The sequence below is a fragment of the Rhinoraja longicauda genome, chromosome 6, assembly GCF_053455715.1.
Source record: "Rhinoraja longicauda isolate Sanriku21f chromosome 6, sRhiLon1.1, whole genome shotgun sequence".
In the NCBI taxonomy this organism is placed as follows: Eukaryota; Metazoa; Chordata; class Chondrichthyes; order Rajiformes; family Arhynchobatidae; genus Rhinoraja; species Rhinoraja longicauda.
This window is the reverse complement of record NC_135958.1, coordinates 81,675,295-81,695,638: the sequence shown is the minus strand read 5'-3', so window position 1 is coordinate 81,695,638 and position 20,344 is coordinate 81,675,295. Positions and strand designations below refer to the sequence as shown.

The 20,344-nt window shown below is 50.8% G+C and overlaps 1 pseudogene across 1 annotated transcript in view; it reads left to right on the top strand.

Annotated features, from left to right (window-relative positions):
* The first annotated feature begins 12,816 nt into the window (after positions 1–12,816).
* The window catches only part of LOC144594760 (ATP-binding cassette sub-family C member 3-like), a 71,073-nt pseudogene continuing 63,545 nt past the window's right edge, over positions 12,817–20,344 (top strand). Inside the window, exon 1 of the transcript XR_013547422.1 lies at positions 12,817–13,018. The product of XR_013547422.1 is annotated as an ATP-binding cassette sub-family C member 3-like (transcript). The remainder of the gene's footprint in view (positions 13,019–20,344) is intronic.

The window sequence follows — 20,344 nt, the reverse complement described above, 5'->3', positions numbered from 1 at the left end:
CACAAGCTCAGGGGGATTCTCATTCACTTATAACCCACCATCACCCACTCTTTCAAATATTATATTATTATATATTATAATAAACCCCCCTCACTCTCACCCGGGGGCTGCGGGGCAGTGATGGGGGGCAGCAACTCTGGCTGATTCCTGCCCCCTCTCTCTCTCCCTCTCCCTCTCTCCCTCTCTGTCTGTCTCTGTCTCCCTCTCTGTCTGTCTCTGTCTCCCTCTCTCCCCCTCTCTCCCTCTCTCCCTCTCTCCCTCTCTGTCTGTCTCTGTCTCCCTCTCTGTCTGTCTCTGTCTCCCTCTCTCCCTCTCTGTCTGTCTCTGTCTCCCTCTCTGTCTGTCTGTCTCCCTCTCTCCCTCTCTGTCTGTCTCTGTCTCCCTCTCTCCCTCTCTCCCTCTCTGTCTGTCTCTGTCTCTCTCTCTGTGTCTGTGTCCCTGTCTCTCTCTCTCTCTCTGTCTCTCTCTCTCTCCCTGTCTCTCTCTGTCTCCGCCTCTCTCTGTCTCTGTGGGCTTGGCGATCTACGTCCTGCATGTCTGTTCAGCATGGTGGGCCGCCGCAGGTACAGACCACTGGCCCAGGAGCTGGGTCCCCACCCCTGCCCACAGCGCTGTGCTGTGCCAGGCCGGGCTGGGCCAGGCCCCTGTGTATGGGGATCACTGGCCCAGGAGCTGGGTCCCCACAGGGCTGTGCTGTGCCGGGCCGGGCCCCTGTGTGTGGGGATTACTGGCCCAGGAGCTGGGTCCCCACAGGGCTGTGCTGTGCCGGGCCGGGCCCCTGTGTGTGGGGATTACTGGCCCAGGAGCTGGGTCCCCACAGGGCTGTGCTGTGCCGGGCCGGGCCCCTGTGTATGGGGATTACTGGCCCAGGAGCTGGGTCCCCACAGGGCTGTGCTGTGCCGGGCCGGGCCCCTGTGTGTGGGGATCACTGGCCCAGGAGCTGGGTCCCCACAGGGCTGTGCTGTGCCGGGCCGGGCCGGGCCCCTGTGTGTGGGGATTACTGGCCCAGGAGCTGGGTCCCCACAGGGCTGTGCCGGGCCAGGCCAGGCTGGGCTGGGCCCCTCTGGGGAGAGACGACCCTCATGGCAGCAGAGCCTCTACAAGAGGTGACGGCCCGATGGGCTTTTGGCGCCCCCTCCTTCCCAGCACAGGCACTGCGGGCCGGCCCCTGTAAGCAGACAGACACAGGGAAGAGCTTCAGTGTAAACCAGCATCTGCCGACCCTTCCTACACCCAGGGAAGAGGCTGCAGTCAAACGGTTCAAATTCCTGAGCCTGCATATATCTGAAGATCTGTCCTGGACCCAGCACACTGATGCATTTATAAAGAAAGCCCATCAACGCCTCTAGCTCCTGAGAAGATTGTGTCAAGAGAGGAATCTCCTGAAGTTCCACAGGTTACAGTGAGAGCATATTGACTGCATATGATGCCACACAGTCTGAGGAAGGGTCTCGACCTGAAACGTCACCCATTCCTTCTCTCCTGAGATGCTGCCTGACCTGCTGAGTTACTCCAGCATTTTGTGAATAAATACCTTCGATTTGTACCAGCATCTGCAGTTATTTACTTACACAACACAGTAGAACGTTATTTATCCCAGGAGGGAAATTGATCTGCCAACAGTCATAAAACACAAGATACATGAAGCATGACATTAAACTGACGAGTGGAAAGGATTGTGGATGTGCAAAGATGGGGGGTGGAAGAGCAGTCAACTAGTCCTCTTCCATTAGTCAAACAACATGACTGTCACAATGCTTCTCGGCTTCTCCAGGTGAGCATGGGAACGATGGAGCAGGTGGATGAAGGTGTCCTCATCCCCCATCTTTGTTTAGTAAGCGAACTGCCGGTAGTGTTTAACCAGGGGCCGCAGGTGAGTGTGCACCAGCCTCTCCAGGGACTTGATGAAGTGTGAAATTAGTGGCATCGGTCTGTAGTCACTGGAGGAACTGGGACACATCCTCTTTGGTACAGGAACCAGGCAGGGTGTCTCCACATCACAGGAACCCTCTCCAGGCTCGGCTTGAAGATATGCTGGAGTACTCCGCACAGCTGGATGGCACGCTCCTTCAGTAGCCATCGGCACCCGTGGCTTTGCCTGGGCAGAGACTGCTCAGCTCCTCCCTCACCTGCTCCTCCCTCACCTGCTCCTCCCTCACCTGCTCCTCCCTCATCTGCTCAGCCTTGATGGCCAGGCGCGGCAAAGAAAGGGCAGAGGGTGTGGACCAGGGGGATTGAGGGGGAGAGGCTGTCGGGGAGCAGGGGGGACCAAGGGGATTGAGGGGGAGAGGCTGTCGGGGAGCAGGGGGATTGAGGGGGAGAGCCAGTCGGGGAGCAGGGGGGAGGCCCCACCGTCAGACCTTTCTGCACCCGTTTCACCTCCTCCCTGTCTCCATTCATGCAGGCATTGGGCACTGGTGACCCACGGCTTGCTGTTGGGGAGTCAGTGTACAGTCTCCATACAGAACAATGCAACTGGTTTCTGTAATAGGAAACTTAATTTCTCTCCTGGAAAAATAAAGTTCTATTGTGTTGTATCTGTGTAACAGTCTGTGAGTCCATCAATGTTCTCTCCATGAGGACTGAAGAGTGCATCCCAGTCTGTGACGTCACAACAGCCCTGTAGAGCGGCACAGGGCTCCTGTAGAGCAGCACAGGGCTCCTGTAGAGCGGCACAGAGCTCCTGTAGAGCGGCACAGGGCTCCTGTAGAGCGGCACAGGGCTCCTGTAGAGCAGCACAGGGCTCCTGTAGAGCGGCACAGGGCTCCTGTAGAGCAGCACAGAGCTCCTGTAGAGCAGCACAGGGCTCCTGTGGAACGGCACAGGGCTCCTGTAGAGCGGCACAGGGCTCCTGTAGAGCAGCATAGGGCTCCTGTAGAGCAGCACAGGGCTCCTGTAGAGGGGCATAGGGCTCCTGTAGAGCAGCACAGGGCTCCTGTAGAGCAGCACAGGGCTCCTGTAGAGCAGCACATGGCTCCTGTAGAGCAGCACAGGGTTCCTGTAGAGCAGCACAGGGCTCCTGTAGAGCAGCACAGGGCTCCTGTAGAGCAGCACAGGGCTCCTGTAGAGCAGCACATGGCTCCTGTAGAGCAGCACAGGGTTCCTGTAGAGCAGCACAGGGCTCCTGTAGAGCAGCACAGGGCTCCTGTAGAGCGGCACAGGGCTCCTGTAGAGCAGCACAGGGCTCCTGTAGAGCAGCACAGGGCTCCTGTAGAGGGGCACAGGGCTCCGGTAGAGCGGCACAGGGCTCCTGTAGAGGGGCACAGGGCTTCTGTAGAGCGGCATAGGGCTCCTGTAAAGCAGCACAGGGCTCTTGTAGAGTGGCATAGGGCTCCTGTGACCACCTCCTGACTGACCTTATAGTCACAGGCAGCCTCTGGCCATTGGCCTATACCTGGGCATCACGGCCTGATTCGGCAGCTCCAACGCCCAGGAGCGAAACAGATTGCAAAAAGTGGTGAACACTGCCCAGTGCATCACAGGTACTGACCTCCCCACCATCGAAGGGATTTACAGGAGTCCATATATATATATATATATGTGTGTGTGTGTGTGTGTGTGTGTGTGTGTGTGTGTGTGTACACACACACACTGAACATTTATTTCTTGTTTATTATATTGTTTACAAAGTACTATGTTTACGTATTCTGTTGTGCTGCTGCAAGTTTCATTGTTCTATCTGGGACATGTGACAACAAACACTCTTGACTCTCGGCCAGGACACAGAGTGCTGGAGTAACTCAGTGGGTCAGGCAGCATCTGTGGAGAACATGGACAGGTGACATTTCACAGAGTGCTGGAGTAACTTAGCGGGTCAGGCAGCATCTGTGGAGAACATGGATAGGTGACATTTCACAGAGTGCTGGAGTAACTTAGCGGGTCAGGCAGCATCTGTGGAGAACATGGATAGGTGACGTTTCACAGAGTGCTGGAGTAACTCAGCGGGTCAGGCAGCATCTGTGGAGAACATGGATAGGTGACGTTTCAGGTCGGGACCCTTCACTCACTCTCTCATTCACTCTATGACTCTTTCATCACTTTCTCATTCACTCTTTGACTCACTGGCTCACTCACTCACTTGTCCTCTCACTCGCTCACTCACTTGCACACTCTCTCTCACTTGCACACCCACTCTCTCACTTGCACACCCACTCTCTCTCGCATGCTCTCATTCTTTCACTCACTCGTTCTCACTCACTTGCACACTCTCTCTCACTTCCACACTCTCACTTGCACACTCACTCTCTCACTTGCACACTCAATCTCTCTCGCACGCTCATTCTCTCACTCACTCGTTCTCACTCACTTGCACACTCACTCTCACTTGCACACTCACTTGCACACTCATGCTCTCTCTCACTTGCATTCTCTCTCTCTTTCTCGTTTTCTCACTCACTCACTCACTCACTCACTCACTCTCAGTCACTCTGTACTCTGCCACTTGCATCTCTCCATGCCCACCCAATGCCAGCCCCTCTGCCCATCTGCTCAGGCACGCTCCGTGTGAGAGTTGCTGACTGAATCGGTTTCTCTTCCCGCTTTGTGTGTGTGCCTTTGTGTTGAGTTTCCGTCTCGCCAGCTGGTTAATCCTGTCTCTTCTACGCAAGCACAAACCCAGAGAGGGGATCCCAACCTCTCCCCCAGGTCCCACTGCTCTGCCTGAATGCATGTCAGCCCTGGCTCAGACACAAAGTGCTGGAGTAACTCAGCGGGACAGGCAGCATCTCTGGAGAGAAGGAATGGGTGACGTTTCTGGTTGAGACCCTTCTTACAAGGTGTCTGGCCTGAGCCACTGGGACCAGAACACAAGCTGTGAGTCCGGCAGCAACAGCTACACGTCACAGGAATGGGATGTGTGCAGCACTGAGCCCAGAGGAGGCACTGGCCCAGGGATGTGTGCAGCACCGAGCCCAGAGGAGGCACTGGCCCAGGGATGTGTGCAGCACCGAGCCCAGAGGAGGCACTGGCCCAGGGATGTGTGCAGCACCGAGCCCAGAGGAGGCACTGGCCCAGGGATGTGTGCAGCACCGAGCCCAGAGGAGGCATTGGCCCAGGGGTGTGTGCAGCACCGAGCCCAGAGGAGGCACTGGCCCAGCCGGTCAGCTCTGGGTTAGCACTGCACCCATTTACGTTTATTATTGCCACATGAACCGAGGTACAGTGAACAGCTTGGCTTTGCATGCCACCAATCAGATCAGATATTTTACAAAAATACAATCAAGTCAAACTCAAGTACAACAGGTAGAGCAAAGGGGCAGGAAACATGTTCCCAATGTTGGGGGAGTCCAGAACAAGGGGCCACAGTTTAAGAATAAGGGGTATGTCATTTAGAACGGAGATGAGGAAAAACTTTTTCAGAGAGTTGTGAATCTGTGGAATTCTCTGCCTCAGAAGGCAGTGGAGGCCAATTCTCTGGATGCTTTCAAGAGAGAGCTAGATAGAGCTCTTAAGGATAGCGGAGTCAGGGGGTATGAGGAGAAGGCAGGAACGGGGTACTGATTGAGAATGATCAGCCATGATCACATTGAATGGCGGTGCTGGCTCGAAGGGCCGAATGGCCTCCTCCTGCACTTATTGTCTATTGTCTATTGAGATACAGTGCAGAATATCGTTCTCAGCATTGTAGCGTCCAAAGTCCGCAATGGGGTAGAGGTGAATCGGACAGTGCCCTAGCTTATGGAAGAGCTGTTCAGAAGCCTGATCAAGGATGCATTTCCTTATCCCTGGTTGCCTCCTGTTCTCTCCCAATCTGCCTGGCACCTCCACTGCTCATATCCTCTCTCTACCACTGTCCCTCTCCCTCAACAGTTTCACCACACCCTCTGCTTCTCTTCAACAGTCTCTCACACTCACTCTCTCTCCTCTCACTGTCTCTCTCCTCTCACTCATTCACTCACTACCTCTTTCTCTCTGTCTCACTTTCTCATTCTCTCTCTCCCTCCCTCTCTCTCTCTCTCTCACTCACCCTCCTGCAACGCTGTGTCTCAACACCAGATGGCAGACGATGCTGTCAGACACTCAGTGTGTGCTTGCCGCCAGCAGTCTCGTCGTAGAGACACAAGGAACTGCGATGCTGGTTTACAAAAAAAGACACAAAGTGCTGGAGTAACTCAGCAGGACAGGCAGTATTTCTGGAGAACATGAATAGGTGATGTTTCAGAACGTTAGAAATAGAGGTGGAAGTAGGTCACATGCTCTGGTATCTGCTCTGACCTTCATGACCTTGTAGCTCAGTACCACTTTCTTGCACTGACCGCCTATCCCTTGATTCCATTAATGTCCAAAAATCTATCATGGAATCATAGAGTAAAACAGCACGGAAACAGCCCAGCCCAGCCCGCCCATGCCGCCCACGCTGCCCATTAAAGCGAGTCTCATTTGCCCGCGGGATAGGTTAACAGGATATCCCTTTGCGATCCATGTACATGTTTTAAATCCTGTTATGCCTGCGTCAACTACTTCCTCTGGCAGCTCATTCCATATACCGCTGTGAAAACATTGCCCCTCACGATCCTATTCAATCTTTCCCCACTCACCTTAAACCTGTGTCCTTGATTCCCCTACTCTGGGTAAAAGACTGTGCATTCACCCTATCTACACCCCTCATGACCATATGCACCTCTGTAAGATCACCCCTCAGCCTCCTGCATCCGAATAATGTCCTAGCCAGCCCTCCAGTCCAATCCCCCTCCCCCATTCGTCCTATCCACTCCTCCATTAGTCCTATCCACTCCCCCATTAGTCCTATCCACTCCCCATTAGTCCTATCCACTCCTCCTCCATTACTCCTATCCACTCCTGCTCCATTACTCTGATCCCTGTCCAGTGACTCCACAACTTAATCCCAGCTGTCTTCTCCGTTTCCTGGTGGTTGTGACATTGCGCCTGGCCCCAGAACGTTGAGGGTTTCTGTCTCCTGCTGGCTGCTGTGGTGTTGACAGCACTCGCTGTGTTTGGTCGCAGCGGCTCTGATGTGGGGTGGGTGGAGCTGGTGCCAGATTCCAGGTGATGTGGACCAGAGAATGGAATGCTAACTCAAATAATCACTGCTTTATTATCACAGCCCGCCCTCTGCTCTGTCCTCAGGGCAGGTGGTGCTACACATTGTGTGGGCCAGGACTCAGGGCTACAAGACTGGGGGGGGGGGATTTAATCAGAGTGTGTAGGACAAGTAAAAGATTTGATAGGATGGATGGGGTGAGAGAGAAAGGGAGAGGAGAGAGAGATTATTTCCTCTGGAAGGTTCCAGAACGTTATGCGCAACCTTGCTGGTGTGGAGCGACGTGTTCAGACAGAGTGGAGTGTGGAAGTTCCTCCTTCCAGAGGTCCAGGAGCCACGTTACTCAAGCTCTCTGCTCTCCGTGAGGGAAACAAACTGGGACAGGGCGTTGGGACTGACGGGCAGTGAACGGGTGGCAGGGTGCGTGAGTTAGCAGTGGCTGCCTGGCCTACCTGCTCACCTCCCACTGTTCCAGTACATCCACCAATCACATCAATACCCACCCACCCACTCACCTACCCACTCACCTACCCACTCACCCACCCACTCACCTACCCACTCACCTACCCACTCACCTACCCACCCACTCACCCACCTACCCACTCACCCACCCACTCACCCACTCACCTACCCACTCACCTACCCACTCACCCACCCACTCACCCACTCACCTACCCACTCACCCACCCACTCACCCACCCACTCACCCACCCACTCACCCACCCACTCACCTACCCACTCACCTACCCACTCACCTACCCTGGGCCCTGCTTTCCATACCATAACCATAGAACTTTATTTATCCCAGGAGGGAAATTGATCTGCCAACAGTCATAAACACAAGATACATGAAATGTGAAATTAAAGTGACGAGTGGAAAGGATTGTGGATGTGCAAAGATTGGGGGGGGATGGGAGTCAGTCTCAGTCTCAGTCTCAGTCTACCCCACGATACAAAGGGGGGGGGGAGTTGTACAGTTTGATAGCCACAGGGAAGAAGGACCTCCTTTGCTTGAATTTACTGCCCTTCCGCTCAAGAATCATGTTGCTTAAGATTGAAGAGAAGCTGCATGTATAGTCATAGAGTCATACAATGTGGAAACAGGCCATTCGGCCCAACTTGCCCATGCCAACCAGTTTAGTTTGGGTAGGAAGGAACTGCAGATGCTGGTTTAAACCGAAGATAGACACAAAATGATGGAGTAACTCAGTGCAGCATCTTTGGAGAGAAGGAATGGGTGACGTTTCAGGTCGAGACTGAAGAAGGGTCTCAACCACAACACGTCACTCATGCCTTCTCTTTAGAGATGCTGCCTGGCCCGTTTAGTTTATTGTCACGTGTACCGAGGTACAGTGAAAAGCTTTTGTTGCGTGCTGTCCAGTCAGCGGAAAGACAATAGACAATAGATGCAGGAGGAGGCCATTCGGCCCTTCGAGCCAGCACCAGCATTCAATGTGATCATGGCTGATCATTCTCAATCAGTACCCCGTTCCTGCCTTCTCCCCATACCCCCTGACTCCACTATCCTTAAGAGCTCTATCTAGCTCTCTCTTGAATGCATTCAGAGGATTGGCCTCCACTGCCTTCTGAGGCAGAGAATTCCACAGATTCACAACTCTCTGACTGAAAAAGTTTTTCCTCATCTCAGTTCTAAATGACCTACCCCTTATTCTTAAACTGTGGCCCCTTGTTCTGGACTCCCCCAACATTGGGAACATGTTTCCTGCCTCTAACGTGTCCAACCCCTTAATAATCTTATACGTTTCGATAAGATCTCCTCTCATCCTTCTAAATTCCAGTGTATACAAGCCTAGTTGCTCCAGTCTTTCAACATATGATAGTCCCGCCATTCCGGGAATTAACCTAGTAAACCTACGCTGCACACCCTCAATAGCAAGAATATCCTTCCTCAAATTTGGAGACCAAAACTGCACACAGTACTCCAAGTGCGGTCTCACTAGGGCCCTGTACAACTGCAGAAGGACCTCTTTGCTCCTATACTCAACTCCTCTTGTTATGAAGGCCAACATGCCATTGGCTTTCTTCACTCCCTGCTGTACCTGCATGCTTCCTTTCAGTGACTGATGCACTAGGACACCCAGATCTCGACTATACATGATTACAATCGAGCCATTCACAGTGGACAGATACATGATATGGGAATAATGCTTAGTGCAAGTTAAAGCCAGAAATGTCCGATCAAAGATAGTCCGAGGGTCTCCAATGAGGTAGATGGTAGCTCAGGTTTGCTCTGTGGTGGTTGGGTGATTCAGTTGCCTGATAACGTGCCCCATCGACACCAGTCCCACCTGCCCATGCTTGGCCCATATCCCTCTAAACCTGTCCTATCCATGTACCTGTGCAATGTCCATGATAGAGGACTCTCTGATCTACGTGCTGTTCCCATGGACATCCCATGCAAACACCATACTGCTGGAAGGTGAAGGACACACTGGTCAGTCTGAAGCCTGCTGGCCTACTGGCGCATGTAGATGTCTGAGAGGGAGACAGTGCCCAGCAAGCAGTACCCTGTAACTGCACTATAATACTGTAATACCTTTTAAATAAAAGGCAATTTTTTCTTTGACATCCTCTCCCTTCCTAAAAGCTAAGGTTCAATTGAAGCATAAAAGTGGGATTGTTGGATGCGTGGAGAGGAAAGGGAGTAGGTTGATGGGACCGAGGCAGGTTGATGGAGTTAAGAGGAAGATCAATGGTGGTGGAACAGGTTTGAGGGGCTGACTAGGCTCCTGCCTCTTCTTGTGTAACAGACTCAATGAATTGAAACGCTCCCTCCTGCTTCTGTGAGGTTGGTTGGGGAAACTCTCTGCTTTTATGTTCGTGTTCCCCCAAACGCAGAAACAAAAGGCGATCTGAAGATAGGTCCGGAGCCGAAACAGATGCTGCCTGAGTTGCTGTGTTCTCCAGCACTTTGTGTTTGCCATAGACAGTGGATACTCAGCAGGTCAGGCAGCCAGCCCCTCACTGCTGCTTCCCACATCTAAGAGTCAATTTGTTTGCTAAGACTTTTCTTCCTCCTTTTTAAGGCAGAGATAGTTTCTTGATTAGTACAGGTGTCATATGTTAGGGGGAGAAGGCAGGAGAATGGGGTTAGGAGGTAGAGATAGATCAGTAATGATTGAATGGCGGAGTAGACTTGATGGGCTGAATGGCCTAATACTGCTCCTATCACACATGACCTTATGAATGCTCTTTCCATTTGCTTGCTGCATCTCTATTGCATTGGTGACGTTGCTGCAGATTCACCATTTCCTCCTCTCTGGTTTAATTTGTTGTACGATGCGATGGGGCTTCCCAGCTGTGGCACGATGGACGTGCTCTAATCTCTGAGCACCTCTTCTCCGCCCAGGCCTGGCCTTCCCGCAGAGGCTGGAACTTCCTCGCACATCCTCTGCTCCTCCTTGCCACCTCTCCATGCTCAACTCACGCAGTCTTACTTCCTCTTTGTCCTTGAGGTCTGCATTTGGTCTCCTTCCCAGCAACTGTCATTCACAACTACTGTCATTGGATAATTTATATCTTGCTTAGAATCAAATCCCAAATGCCTTCTTGCAGCTCCATTGGACCCAAGGAGCAGCCTGCCTTTCTCCAAAGACTATATATGAAACCACAAATGCTGACAACTGAGTGGATCAGGCAGCATCTCTGGAGAACATAGATAAGTGACGTTTCACAGAGTGCTGAAGTAACTCAGCGGGTCAGGCAGCATCTCTGAAGAACATGGATAGGTGATGTTTTGGTTTGGGACCTTTCGGGTTACCCAAAATGTCCCCTATCTATGTTCACCAGGGACCACAGATGGAACTGCGGCACATTACTTACTGCAGGCACAGTGGTGCAGCTGGTTGAGACACCGCCTCACTGCGCCGGAGACCCTGTACAGTCCTGAACTTGGGTGCTCGCAAGGTCAGGATCGACCAGTACAGTACATTCTCTTTTTGACTGCGTATTCCAGTTTCCACCACATCCCGAAGATGTGTGAGTTTGTGGATTAATTGACTTCTGGGAATGGCCTCTGGTGTGTAGGGAGGGGAAACCGAATCAGTGTGAATGGATGATCAATGGTTGAATGGATTTGGTGGGCCAAAGGGGCTGTTTTCATGCTGTTTCTTTCAACGTCGATCAAACAGAGGCCATGTGGCCTACTGGCTCACCCAGTGCTGGATCACCCACAAGGCAATCCTGTTGGTGCCACTCCCCCCTCATTCTCCTGCAAACAACAACCTTCCTCATTTGAACAGAAATGCAAGGTATTCTCGAACAATGATCTGCGGATCCTCACCTCCCCCGGGCTGCTGGCTGGCCTGGGTCGTCCACTCAACTAGGATACAGACCCCTTTCCAAGACCTCTGTAGTGCCGGCCCCAGCTCCAGGGCATTGTAGGGCAAGGGTCAACCGAGTCCAGGGAGGGCAGGGCCTGTAGTGAGGCGGAGGGGGGTCTGTGGTGAGGGGGGTCTGTGGTGAGGGGGGTCTGTGGTGAGGGGGGTCTGTGGTGAGGGGGGTCTGTGGTGAGGGGGGTCTGTGGTGAGGGGGGTGAGGGGGGTCTGTGGTGAGGGGGGTCTGTGGTGAGGGGGGTCTGTGGTGAGGGGGGTCTGTGGTGAGGGGGGTCTGTGGTGAGGGGGGTCTGTGGTGAGGGGGGTGAGGGGGGTCTGTGGTGAGGGGGGTCTGTGGTGAGGGGGGTCTGTGGTGAGGGGGGTCTGTGGTGAGGGGGGTGAGGGGGGTCTGTGGTGAGGGGGGGGGTCTGTGGTGAGGGGGGGGTCTGTGGTGAGGGGGGGGGTCTGTGGTGAGGGGGGGGGTCTGTGGTGAGGGGGGTGAGGGGGGTCTGTGGTGAGGGGGGGGGTCTGTGGTGAGGGGGGGGGTCTGTGGTGAGGGGGGTCTGTGGTGAGGGGGGGGTCTGTGGTGAGGGGGGGGTCTGTGGTGAGGGGGGGGTCTGTGGTGAGGGGGGGGGTCTGTGGTGAGGGGGGTGGGGGGGGTCTGTGGTGAGGGGGGGGGTCTGTGGTGAGGGGGGGGGTCTGTGGTGAGGGGGGTGGGGGGGGTCTGTGGTGAGGGGGGGGGTCTGTGGTGAGGGGGGTGAGGGGGGTCTGTGGTGAGGGGGGGGTCTGTGGTGAGGGGGGTGGGGGGGTCTGTGGTGAGGGGGGGGTCTGTGGTGAGGGGGGGGGGTCTGTGGTGAGGGGCCGGGCCTGCGGGGAGACGAAGCCGAACGATTCGGCGGGAACCTGTAGTGAGGGGCGGGGCCGGTAGTGGGGGCGGGGCCGGTAGTGAGGGACGGGGCCGGTAGTGAGGGACGTGGTCGGTAGTGGGGGCGGGGCCAGTGGTGAGAGGCGGGGCCTGTAGTGAGGGGCGGGAACCTGTAGTGAGGGGCGGGAACCTGTCGTGAGGGGCGGGGCCGGTGGTGAGGGGCGGGTCCTGTAGTGGGGGCGGGCCTGCTAGGGGCGGGGCCGGTGGTGAGGGGCGGGGCCTGTAGTGGGGGCGGGCCTGCTAGGGGCCGGGTCTGGCAGTCAGGGGTGGGGCCTGTAGTGGGGGCGGGGTCTGTAGTGGAGGGCGGGCCTGCTGGGGGCGGGGTCTGGTAGTCAGGGGCGGGGCCTGTAGTGGGGGCGGGCCTGCGAGGGGCGGGGGCGGTGGTGAGGGGCGGGGCCTGTAGTGGGGGGGGCGGGTCTGTTAGGGGCGGGGTCTGTTGCTGGGGCGGGCCTGCAGGGGAGACTAAGCCCGACCTCCGCCTGGGCGGCGCCTGCCTGTCGTGAGGGACCGGGCCTGTCTTGTCGCTGGGCGGGCTCTGCCGTTGTCGCCGCCGCGCCCGCCCCCGCCCCCGCCCCCGCCGCTGGGCTGGGCTGGGCTGCGCTGGGCTGGGCTGCGCTGTCGGAGCGGTCTCGGCGTTTGTCAGTAGAGGAAGTTGTTGATTTGAAGCTGGTGTCGGAGAGCGGAGCTGCTGCCATGGAGCGGCTGTGCATCAACCAGCCCGAGTCCCGCTCCCAGCCTGGACCCCGGCCCCGGCTCTGGGTAAGGCGCGACCCCCGAGCGAGGGGCGGCAAAGAGGGGAGAGGGGCCGGGCCGGGCCGGGTGGGGTGGGGCCGGGTGGATGAACGTTTGATTTTATTTTGAACTCCCGAATAAGAACAGCAGAGAACAATACTTCAGTTACAGGAGAGAGAGAGACGCGGGAGGAGGCCATTCGGCCCCTCGTGCTGCTGCTCTCTTCAATGGCCCGGCTTTTACCTCAGTGCCGTCGTCCTTTACTAAACCGATGTCGCCCGATTTCCTTCTCACTGACAATCTACTCGGCCATCGAGTTTCCACAGCCCATTCCATGAAAAAATCCAATCATTTACCCATTTCTGGGTGAATAATCGCCTTCCACTCTCTTTTCTGAATGAGGTGACTTTTGTCTTGAGACTATATAATCTCCTGGTCTCGGCATCAGAGGGAGGAAAAACTCATTTCTGTGCATATTCTTTCAAGCCCTGTAATAATTTGCACATTGAGTTTACCTCTGATTCCTATCTCAAGCATATAGGCCCATTTTACTTTATCTTTCTTTGTCAACCCACCCATCTCAGTAATGTCCGGGTGATGATTCAGCGAATTCCCTCTATTGCAAGGAGATAAATCAGACTTGTACACATTATTCCAGGTTCATTCTCACGAGGTTCTACATAATTGCAGCAAAACGTGTCTACCCTTCTGCTCATTTCCTCCCGAGCCAAAGATTAGTGAATTGCTTTAAGTGTGTTTAAGATTTGTGTTCAAGGAAATCCAGGTGCCTTTGAGCATCAAGACTTTTCAACCTTTTGCCAATTAATATTACTTTTCTATTTTTTTTCTATCAAAGTAGATACCTTCACGTTTTCAATGTAATACTATTGCTGCTGTGTTCTTTCCTTTTCACCTTGCCTGCCTTAACTCCACTGAAAGATTATTTTTGTTCCCTTTCAATGTATTTGAACCATTTTCGATTTATGAAATTTTGGAAAATGACAATGAGTGGAGCCACAGTTTCCCTGATCACCTTTTCAAAATCTCAGCGCGCTAAGGATTCTTGGGATTTATTGACTTTTAATCCCTTTACATTTTTTTTCGTACTTTTTCTTTTTACTAATGTCATTTTCATTCAACACCTGATTTATTTTCTCTTGTTTTAGAGACATATACATCACGGAAATAGGCCCTTCGATCCATGCTGTCATTTTTACCATCTATGCTAATTCCATTTGCCTGAATTAGAACTCCCATGCCTTACTGACTGACATACGTGTTTGGCTAAATAACTCTAAAACACAATAATTGTATTTGATTCCACCACCACCACGACTAGACATGTGTTCCATATAGCAACCACTCTATGTGTGAAGAAAAAAATTCCCTCTAATATTCCCTTTAAATCTCCGAAGGTAGACACAAAAAGCTGGAGTAACTCAGCGGGACAGGCAGAAATTCTGGAGAGAAGGAATGGGTGACGTTTCTGGTTGAGACACTTCAGTCCTAAATCTCCTACTGCTAACCTTGAAACTGTGCCAGAGTGTCCTCCAATCCAGGCAACAGCCTGGTGATTCTCCTCTATGTTCTCTGCAGCACAATCCCAAGCTTCATATAACATCGTGACCAAATCTGCACACGCTACAGTTCACATACTAGAATTGTAGTTCTACAATTGCTACTATTTTGTAATAGTCCTCGATGACTTTTGAGGGAGGAGAGTGCTCTCTGTGCAGATAGACATAACATATACATAGAGTTTCTTGAGAAGGTGATCGATGAGGGTTGGATGTTGTCTATATGGATTTTGTTAAGTCATTTGATAAAGTCCCCCCATGGTGGACTGAACCAGAAGATTAAAATGCACGGAATTAAAAGTGACTTGGTTGAATGGATTCAGAACTAGTTTATTGAGTGCAGAAGGGTGTGGTGGAAGGGAATATTTGAGCTGGAGATCTGTGACCAGTGGAGTTCCTCTGTTGTTTGTTCTGTATGGAAATAACTTGGATGTAAATGTAGACAGGTTGGTTAGCAAAGACGGAGAAGAGTAAAGCTTAAAGGAGATGTTCAGGGAAAGTTTCTTCTCACAGAGGGTGGTGGGTGTCTGGAATCTACTACCGGGAGTGGTGAAGGCAGATATAATAGTGGCATTCAACAGACCTTTGGATAGGCATATAGATATGCAGGAAATGGAAGGATATGGGCTATGTGCAGGCAGATAAGAATTGATCTTGGCATCATGTTCGGCACAGACATTGTTGGGCAAAGGACTATTTTTGTTCTGTACTGTTTTATTTGAATAACCCCACTCACCTGCACAGAAAACTAGCCCTGATGTTGGTTCAGAGACTGAATCTTGGACTTTATCTTGCACTAAATGTTATACTCTTTATCCTGTTTCTGAGCATTGTGGACAGCTTGATTGTAATCATGTGTAGACTTTTTGCTGACTAGATAGCACGTAACAAAAAGCTTTTCACTCCACCTTGATACATGTGACAATAATAAACGAAACTACATGCTGCTTCAGGGAGCCAGAGACTATTGAGCAGGAGCTGTCTGTGTGGAGTTTGCATGTTCTCCCTGTGACCACGTGGGTTTCCCCAGGGTTCTCCAGTTTCCTGCCACATCCCAAAGATGTGCGGTTTGTAAATTATTTGTCCTCTGTAAATTGCCCCTAATGTGACGGAAGTGGATGAAATAGTGGGATAATATAGAACTCATCTGAATGAGTGGTCGATGGCCGGCTTGGACTTGGTGGGCCAAAGGGTTTGTATCTCTAAATTGTAAACTCTAATTTCTTTGATATAATTTATCTTTGCTTACTGCTCACGCTCAATATGGCTGTTGCTATTATTTTAGTTTTTCGTTATAAATAAGCTTTTATTGTCTGTGTTTGATTCTTGTGAAATTAATCTTCCATTCTGCACTCTCTTGTCAATATTTTGTTCCTCCAAATACTGACGCTTCCAATCCCCATTCCTAATGCAACAATATAAACCTTTTCCTTTGATCTCACAGAATCTTTAACTTGTTAACTGTTTTTCCTATTGTGTTTCTGTGCCTTCAAGCAATGTGTGTTTTTCATAAACTGTTTATAAAATATTGAAATGTTTGTCGCTGTATGTTTATGGTCATATATTTTAATGCAGTTTCTCAATCTACCACAGCCAATTTGCATTCCATGTTTTCATAGTTTACTTTATTTAAATTTAAGGATTTCAGACCAAATTAAAGTTCAATCATATAATTTCCATCGAAGGCCTCATAACTGCCATATTATTTATCAACCCGTCCTCATTACACAATGCATAATACTAAATCTAAAATAATCTAGACATGACAAACTGCAAATGCTGGTTTAAAAAGAAAGACACAAAGTGTTGGAGTAACTCAGCGGGTCATGCAGAATCTTTGGAGAACAAGGATAGGTGACATTTCGGGTTGGGACCTTTCTTCAGAAGAATAAGGTTCCTGACCCGCTGCATTACTCCAGCAATTTGTATCTAAAATATAAATTAAAAATACAATTTATTTGTAATTCCTCAAAGTATTGACCAAGAAAACCCATTCCTTATATGGTCCTCATAAATTCATCTTCCACACTATTGCAGCTAATTTGGTTTGTCCAATTTACACAGGTTTATCTTCTATATATATAATTATTATAATACTTTCACATATAATTTTTAAATTTACAGTATCCTGTACATAACCTCCACTGGCAGGCCTGGGGCCCTGTGGAAGACTTCCACTACTTTCTGCTAAGTTGTTTCTGAGCTGTATCCAAACTGGTTGCACTTCATTTTCTGGTCTTTCTGCTGCATCACATCTGCATTGTGTATGATCACTCTTTCTTCCATTTTGCCTGTCTCGTTTATAAGTGACATTCCTGGCTGTGTGGTTCTTGTTACAAGATCCTCAATATCCAGTGTACAGGAGCGCGGCTCTCACTGAGTAACTTCTTCCACTTGAAACAACTCGCAGGAGACCATTAGGTCCATCCCGTCCAGACTAGCTAAGGAAGAGTGAGATAAGTCCGCAGCTGTTGCTGAACTCGGGCTGCTCCTGCAACTGTGCTCATCTCATCTGGTTTGGCTCCAGCTGATGTTTTAAACTTCAAGGCAGTATGATGGTATTGAAGTTTTCAACTTCCTGGCCAGATCTGTGCTTCAAAAGCTCGGACTGACAATTGAAAAACTCGTATTTGGGTCCCACCATAGCAGCTTGGCAGTTAAAAGTGGTTATTAATCAGTTGTTAATAATGATGGCCATAACTTTACTGAGTGTTTTATTTTTAAAAGATCCTCAGCAGTGGATATCTGCCATCGTTGCCCATAGTGACTTGTGTGTATCTCCAGCCCTGTCAGAGTGGTTGACTCCCCCATGCCTTCTAAAGTGCCCCAGCAAGCCCAGTAGTTTGAAATCTGAACAAGAGTTTCGACCCGAAACGTCACCCATTCTTTCTCTCCAAAGATGCTGCCTGTCCCGCTGAGTTACTCCAGCATTTTGTGTCTATCTCCGGTAGTTTCAGTTATGGCTGAGTTTTTAACACTGACCTTACCAGAGATGCCCAGAAAAGTGGATACGTTTTAGAAATATTCAGTGAAACAGACGTTTGGGGACAAGCGTGACCTTGGCGTGCGAATGTGCCTCTGCCTATTGCTCCAAGCGTGGCATTCCTTCCACCCACTTCACTTGCAATCTCGGCTGCTACCTGTCAGGTAGTTGACGTGACAGTAGTGAAGAAATCAGGCAATGTCTCTGCATGTCTGGCCAGGAAGTTGAAACCTTCAATGTTACTCATGGAATCATTTCCTTCGCTTGAAACTAAGCTGGGGAGTAGGGTGAATTGTGAGGAAGATGCAATAAGGCTGCAGGGTGACTTGGACAGGTTGTGTGAGTGGGCGGATACATGGCAGATGCAGTTTAATGTAGATAAGTGTGAGGTTATTCACTTTGGAAGTAAGAATAGAAAGGCAGATTATTATCTGAATGGTGTCAAGTTAGGAAGAGGGGATGTTCAACGAGATCTGGGTGTCCTAGTGCATCAGTCACTGAAAGGAAGCATGCAGGTACAGCAGGCAGTGAAGAAAGCCAATGGAATGTTGGCCTTCGTAACAAGAGGAGTTGAGTATAGGAGCAAAGAGGTCCTTCTACAGTTGTACCGGGCCCTGGTGAGACCGCACCTGGAGTACTGTGTGCAGTTTTGGTCTCCAAATTTGAGGAAGGATATTCTTGCTATTGAGGGCGTGCAACGTAGGTTCACTAGGTTGATTCCCAGAATGGCGGGACTGTCGTATGTTGAAAGGCTGGAGCAATTAGGCTTGTATACACTGGAATTTAGAAGGATGAGGGGGGATCTTATTGAAACATATAAGATAATTAGGGGATTGGACACATTAGAGGCAGGAAACATGTTCCCAATGTTGGGGGAGTCCAGAACAAGGGGCCACAGTTTAAGAATAAGGGGTAGGCCATTTAGAACGGAGATGAGGAAGAACTTTTTCAGTCAGAGAGTGGTGAAGGTGTGGAATTCTCTGCCTCAGAAGGCCGTGGAGGCCAGTTCGTTGGATGCTTTCAAGAGAGAGCTGGATAGAGCTCTTAAGGATAGCGGAGTGAGGGGGTATGGGGAGAAGGCAGGAACGGGGTACTGATTGAGAGTGATCAGCCATGATCGCATTGAATGGCGGTGCTGGCTCGAAGGGCTGAATGGCCTACTCCTGCACCTATTGTCTATTGTCTAAACCACTCGCAGTCTATTTGTCTTTCTGATTTGCAACACTGGTTTTGAATATTCAAAGTGCCATAAATTTCCCCGGTGTGGGACAAATAAAGGAATATATATATAAAGCAAATTCTGACTTTGGGACGTTGATGTTTTCTGCTCTCTCACTCTGTATGGCAGGGTGGTTTCACAGTGGTGTTAGCTCAGCTGCTGAGACTGACTTGCCATTTACCAGCTAGCTGCTGAGGGTGTGCTTGCCTCTGACCCTTGTTCTGTGAGCACAGCTAGCTTCCTCAACACCTCTTCAAAACTGAATTGCTGTTTGGATTGTTAGGTAAATAAAGATACTGGAACTCTGATCCGGTACAGAGTGCACTGTAACCAAGCCTCTGACTGTGGGAAATGAAGTGGCCCATTCGCAGCACACTCCATGTGCAGGAAGGGGAGACAATGCATTTGTCCTTGTTTCTGGGTGCAGCTTCAACCAGGTAAATTCTTGTGCCATTTCCTGTAGCATTGTTTTGCGACAGTAGAAAAGCAAAGATGGCCCAACATCAGAGATCATGACATAGCTGGTCTTTCACCTCAGAGCCACTTTCCTACACTGGCTTTGATTCTCATCACGAAAATACCATGACCTGGCTTGAATGTACTCGGTGATTGAGTGTCCACTGCAGTCTTGGTCATGGAATTCCAAAGGCACCCCCCACCCTCCCCGTGTGAATAAGCTCATTCTCATCTCCAGCTTGTATTTTGAGCCAGGGACCTCTGGCTTTACACACGGGTTGGGGCCTGGGTGTTGCAAACTGTTGGCAGTGACCGTGGGCAGTACTGTACCACACAGGCAAGCTCATGGCCTGGGTGTAAAACCAAACGTCAACCTCCCATTTGCATGGCCAGCAGCCTCTGGAAACACACAGTTCTGAAATTCTTTATGCAGATTAAACTTTCTGGGGGGAAAAAAACAGCATTTGCATGAATTTTGAAATGTAAATGTTGGGTGGGGTCTGTGGCAAGGGTAATGTGACTTTCCTCACAGATGCTACTTTGTTGGTGAAATTTCCAATATTTTATTTTGTTTTATTTTGTACTTCCTTGGGGAAACTGGGCTTTGGGTGTCATTGTGTGGATCTGTGGTGAGCTACCAGTAGATTCTAGCATGCAATTGTCCAGCAGAGAAAGCTGTTCCCATGGTAGCTGGAAGGGTTGATATTTGATCCTGCTGAAAGACTCAGTAGTTCAGAGAATCTGATCAACGTGTTTGTACCTGGGCTTTGGCTCATCCCTGTACTGAGTTGCTTTTAAAAACATAAGATAGCCCATATAAGACAAATGAAATGGAATTATTTTGATGATCTTTCGCCTCTTGCTGAAGAGGAGAGCATTTGAGTATTTCTGAGACATTTGGATAGATTGTTGATGGGCAAGGAGGTGCAAGACTGCCTTGGGCTGGTGGGAAGGACAGTGGATCAGCCGGTACCACACTGAGTGACAGAGCAGGCTCAGGGGACATGTTGACGGCACCAGCTCTGGATTTGTACATATTTTTTCAAACTTGGGTTTGGTGTGGTTCGGTTGTGCTGCTCGATCTTGGTGATTCTACTGATTAACAAGCTTGCTAGTTC